We start from the raw sequence: 6,000 nt of genomic DNA, 5'->3' as shown, positions 1-6,000 counted from the left end.
AATAAATTTCATATAGGAGCTGTTATTTTTCAATTAAAAAGAATATATATACAAAACTATATCTCTATAGCTGTTTGTATAATTTAATAATTTTTTTAGTTATAAATTAATTAATTTTTAACACCGTTCTTGATATAAATCTTTTTTATGTGTCTCGTTCGAGCATCGTTGCAATTGTACGCGAAACAAATATATCATCAACCGTGTTGAAATTCTTCGATTTAAAGAAAATTATCTAGTCATAAGTTTATTCATTAATGTTGTCTCTCCTTTAATTCTTTCTCACTGTTTGCAGAGAGAGACAGAGAGAGAGAGACAGAGAGAGAGAGAGAGAGAGAGAGAGAGAGAGGGTGTGTGTGTGTGTGTATCGAATGGCAGGTAGCGAGTGCAACGAATGCCCCCGTCGTGCCGATTCACCTGGCGCAAGCGCGCCGCACTCGTCGTCCCACCCTCTGCGCCCCCAAACCACCCCCGATCCCCGTGGGGGGGCCGACGGAGACGGCGGACTCGTTCGACGAAGACGAGTCGAGTTTCGGGTGTGGGGGTCGACTGACAGCCGAACCGTGCTTCAGTCGGCCGGCGAACTCGCGTGCCGAGCCTTCGCGTCCGCTAACGTTCCTCTCTCTTTCTCTCTTTCTCGTCATCGTCCGCCCTTCGCGCATCCGGTTCATACGCGACAACGTCCCACCGTCGTGGGGACGTCGCCTCCGATTCGTCGTTTTGCCGCGATCGCGAACCAGGAATTTCGAGAAATGAAACCTCGAGATGGTCCGTCTTGATGGTGGATCGTGAATAGAAAGCGAGTATCGTTTGAGAGATAAGAATGTTCCTCGCGTGATGCGAATGCCCGATGAGGATTCTCGCGACTCGGGCACTCGCTGGCTGAATAGTGTTCAAAGTGGGATTTTCGAGGGAGTGAGTGTGCAGTGCGTGATTTTCGGTTCGTCGAATGATATTCGAAAGCTCCTCCAAGAACCTGGCCGATGGACATACTAGTTTGATTGAATATCGATATTACATATACATAGTTAATGTTTCTGCGAGGCTCCGTTAAATTATTAATTACATGTGAAAAGTATCAGAATCGTGCAGCAGGCACGTTATCGAAAAAACTCACCAGTTACCGAATTAATATCTTCCCTCGGTTTTTGAACGATATCGTGTGCATCTGCAATTGTTGAATAATAAAATATTGATTTAAAAAAAGAAAAAAAAAAGTATTATAAAAGATCGATCGCCGCAATTTACCAGATCAGTAAATTCTTTGCAAAGATACTGTTTGAAAAGATGATTCAAGAAGAGTAGAAAAATTGCTCATCACGATCCATTAAACTTTATCACGTACGAGATCAGCAATATCTGGTCAACAAGAACGTGATGAATCGTTCGTAAAAACCTATCAAACTGAACGAACTGATATAAATGAAACGGTGTACCACCATTGAGATTCCTCACGTATCTATCACATTTTGGCAAAATCCTCGGTAATCTCCGTGTGTGATAAATCATTTAGAAACATATCAATGACTTAAGAGACATCGGGAAATAATCCACGGAAAGCAAGAGAATACGTTTGCGAAATTTCTTTTGAGCGTGACGAATCGTTCGGCAACATATCCGTAACATATCCGCGAATCGCTCTTTACAAGCGCATCCGCAACATATCATCTCCGTCGTCGTGAAAAATATAATATAACGCCCCGCGAGTCTCTCGCGAGCTTTTTACGAGCGGGGGATCGATAGTCGTCCGTGATAGCCATCGTTTTCCAGCGACCTGCATTGTTTCACCGGCTGGAAAAATGCGTTTGCCAGCCGGGTCGCCGCGATGCGATCCGTGCAACGACAAGTAGTAGTAGCGGACATTAGTCCGGCTGTCTGGTCGCGACGCGATGAGACTCGGCCAAGCTCGAAAAGATTTTCGATAACGATACATGGTGTGAGTGTTCCTGTACAGAGAGGTGTTATCGATCGGAATCCAATCTTTGTCTCGAGTGGAAGAAACGCTCGAGAACAAGACTGCCAAGATTGAGGCTCGTTAATTAAAGGCTGACCGAGACGAGGAACGGAAGCTATCAGGTAAATATTTCCCGAAGCATGGTGAGATAGCGCAATTTTACGCTGCGCCGTTTTTCTTCATCCTTGTCACGATGATGGTAGGAGAACGGAAGTTTTTGCCAAGAATCGTTACGTGTTAGTAGGAGAGGAGGGAGTTTCATTTTTGCGGTGAAGAACAGAGTCGCTCCCGTTTACCGTGTCGTGTCTGCGTCTTTGTCATACATGCGGATTGTAAAAAAAAAAAAAAAAAAAAAGAAAATTCTTTCCTGGAGTTTCACGTGGAAGATACTCCAGCCAAGACTGTTCGTAAGGGCGAAAAGAGAGTTGTACAGGGATGGAGGGTGGGAAATCCCCTTTCGTTCTCTTCCGCGTACGAATTTCCGGCGACGTACGTTTACGGCTTCCGCGATCGTTTCGCTTCACGCGAAATTGGATTATCGACCTGCCGTAATAGTCCTGCAGCACCATCTCGTCCGAGGACAAGGACACGTGCTCAGGATCGTCCTGCTTCCAATTATGTTTTCTACCAAGTTCGCGAAATGTAGCGCGAAAGAATCGGATTCCGCGGCGAAAATAGGTAATAGGCAATAGGGTTTTCTTTGTCGAACGATTACATTTTATGTATCTTCGATCTAGTAATGCTGATTCTTTTCGAAAAAAAAAAAAAATTGGTTGTTTTTTTCTTGTAAATCTTTCTCAATATTTTTTCCAAATATATGATAATTTTCATCTGGTTTATTATTCAGATGCACTGAGGTAAATAAGTATTTTATATTTTTTGCGTAATATAATTTTATTGGCGGTTATCGTGTTATTTAGATTTCCAATTAATTAACTTATATAATTGTGTGATTTCTCTCAAACGCGATGCGAAAAATTTACGCGAAAAACAATACTTGGCTGGTAAAGTAAATGCGACGTCTGCTTTCTACATTTTTCGCCAATGTGCGATAAATAGCATTTCGTTGATTGCGCGTTCTTTTGGAACGTGACCCCACCAATAATACTGACACAAATAATACCGTCGGCACCGTTCGAAAAATGGAATATAAATCGCTAGGATTTAGGAGCACCGGCTACTGTGTTGAATTTATGAGCTCGCGCAGAATGTTTTTGCGTGCTTGTTCGTTAAAGAGCGTATGAAATTGACATTCGGTCGATTTTATTAGCCGGCACGCCGCGAATTCGACTCGAACGCTTTGTTGATACGCTCCTGGTGATATCGCTCGTTTTTACCTTTTCTACTTGTTTTTTTTTTTTTTTTTTTTTTTTTTTATATATATATATTGATACAATTGACTGACGGAACGACATTCGACTGCGGATCACGAACGGTAATAGACGTGATCAGGATTTTACGGCCAGCAGTGATAACCAGTGAACCTTTCGTACCGCATCACACAGTGGCCTATAAAACACTCAGGGGTCAGGGTCAATTATAGGATCTAAAGTTTAACTCGATCGCTGAGGGTTTCATCTTGGGAATTTTTTAATATTGAATCGTTAGTACGAGCGATTTGTTAAGACGATTATAATGAGAGGTTGCAAATATCATTTCACTAACAATGCTCGGAGAATATCGATCGATATATGAGAATTTATTCAGAGAGTTGATGCCTCTCGGAGATTTTTTTCCACCATGCGTCGCAATTAATTACGAAATCTATTGGAATAGCGAAATTTCAGTAACGCTGTATGATTTATCGTAAAGAATGATTTGCTTTCAATTTTTCATTTTAATTTTATTTGCGTTCTGAATACATATAACTCGCGCGAGTTTCTGTTTCGATACCATTGAATAATAAAACATGGTAGAGCAATTAATTTCTGTAGGGCATATATTTCGCTCGATCGATTCCTACCAGTTTTAACATTATTGTAAAATAAGATGCACGCTATATTTCTCTTCGGTAAACAATTTAGCGCGCAAACCGCAATTAAACCCTTTACTTCATATTTACTACTCCGAATTGTGTTTGTACCCGTTACGCGTGTCGCGTACGTCAGCCTCAGCTTCCCGCGTCGGCCAAACAAAACTGTGCGTTTTAATGGGATATCGATAATTGAAAATTTAACGCGTAATTTAGCAAAAGGTGAAACGCCGGCGTTAATTCGACGCGACGTCACTTGGTTAGCGTCGACGTGGAAGTAACGCGATCGATGATAAACGCGAGCACCGCGTCGAAATCTCGAAAGGCTTTCCGCGCGGGGGCAAAGAGAGAGAGAGAGAGAGAGAGAGAGGGGGGGGGGAGAGAGAACGAAAAGCAGAGGCCGCACAGCAGCTATCTCGCCGCAATTTCGTACATTACCGGTCTTAATCGCAGGAAAGTTTACCCGGAAGCTTCCATGTTGCAGCTTAAGTTCGCGCGATATCGGCCGGATCGATTGGCACGCCACGTTGTTGTAACGATGACGCCTGCGAGATAAAGTCCCGATTGGCCATGGTAACTCTCAGGCAAACTGTAATGAGGATCGCGTCGGGGATTACTTGGCAAATCATTATCTCGATCACACGCTCCTTTGATCTGCCCCGTTCACACCCGAGTCATTATTTGTTACGATGTTGATCGTTTTTTTTTTTTTTTTTTTTTTATAATAAAGGTGATTTCGGAATTTATGTCATTAAAACTAATAAGAGATAGCTAATAAAGCCCTTTATATTTTGTTAGTATTGCTATAGATTAATATAAATATTAATTTTCTGTGAAAAGTTAATATAAAAGTGTTAAATAAATTATAATAAATGTGTTGAGTCATTAATAATTGTGAACGTCTCAAAATTTCCCTAAAATAAGCTTCAGAAGTAGAAAAGTATACGACAAAGTATTTCATACAAGTTTTGCATAATTTAAGAGACGGTAAAAACTTATTTTAGCACGCACTTATGACTGTGAAATCGATATTATGAGACGCTTGCAGTAAAAGACATTTAATGCTAAATTATAGTAGAAAATATCCACTTTCGTGCCGCTTATCGTTGCAAGTATGCAACGATATGTACATGTGGCTACATTTTTTTGCTACTGTTGAAGCAATATATCAAAGTAATATGGTATTATGGTGTATTATATGTATGTACAAGGAGATCGATTTTGTTAATCTCGGCAATATTAAACGTTGTTATTAAACACTTATACGCATAATTGTTTTTTTAGCTTGGAAGCTCTCTTAATTCGTTCCGTGATAATTAAGCACCTTCGATTGATCAAAAGCTGTATTTAATTAAATATTTAATATTTTATTAGCGTTGCTTTTTATTTTTTACTCTCTTCCCGTTTGGATGTTATTATTTTTCCATTAATTATTTTTAATTTTTATTTTATTATAAATACTTTAATTAACTCTGATCCCTCTACTGGAAAGACTTTTTCTTTCTTTCTTTTTTTTTCTCTTATAAATAATTAATTTTAACGTCAAGAAGAATAACATCTAAGTTTTTTTTACGTTTAATGTTGACGTGATTTTCACGATGTGACGTATAATCATACATTGATTATTTTCTTTTAGATAAATTATTCTGTGAAGACAATTATCCATTGCGGTGATCTTATCTCATTTTATGGTACATTTATTTTTTTAAACTGCTTGTTGAGCTTTGGAAACGCGACAGAAGCGAGTGTTCTTCGAGTTCTGTTTACGACTGCAAAGTTCTCGACATAGTCCGGTAGAATTATTCAGGCCAAGAAACCGGAACCGCGTTAGTACTCCGACGTTACTTGTTAACGGCAACTCGTAACTTCGGACAATTATTCAGTGGTGTAATTGGTCCGTGATACTCGGACCGCGCAACTCCTGTAAGTAAGAAATAGCTCTGGGTTAGGTTGTTTTTGACCTCTCTACCGGTTCATGCCAGCTGCATTTATAATTAGTCTTCCTCACAAAGGTGGTTAATAATTTATTATCAGTTTAACTTTTGCCTTTCTAAAGGAGATTTATGATTAAAAC

General features: G+C 39.9%; 1 protein-coding gene across 6 annotated transcripts in view; it reads left to right on the top strand.

Moving 5' to 3' along the window:
• The first annotated feature begins 363 nt into the window (after positions 1-363).
• Positions 364-6,000, top strand: part of LOC140672493 (agrin) — a 335,476-nt gene continuing 329,839 nt past the window's right edge. For 5 of the 6 annotated variants that reach the window (XM_072904691.1, XM_072904693.1, XM_072904690.1 and 2 more), the window contains exon 1: positions 500-2,076. The gene's annotated coding sequence lies outside the window, so the exon portion shown is untranslated. Of the gene's footprint in view, positions 2,633-6,000 lie in introns of all 6 variants that reach the window. The other variant, XM_072904689.1, reaches the window with a different exon arrangement.

Source organism: Anoplolepis gracilipes, chromosome 13, assembly GCF_047496725.1.
Source record: "Anoplolepis gracilipes chromosome 13, ASM4749672v1, whole genome shotgun sequence".
Taxonomy (NCBI): Eukaryota; Metazoa; Arthropoda; class Insecta; order Hymenoptera; family Formicidae; genus Anoplolepis; species Anoplolepis gracilipes.
This window is presented reverse-complemented; position numbering and strand designations above follow the sequence as displayed.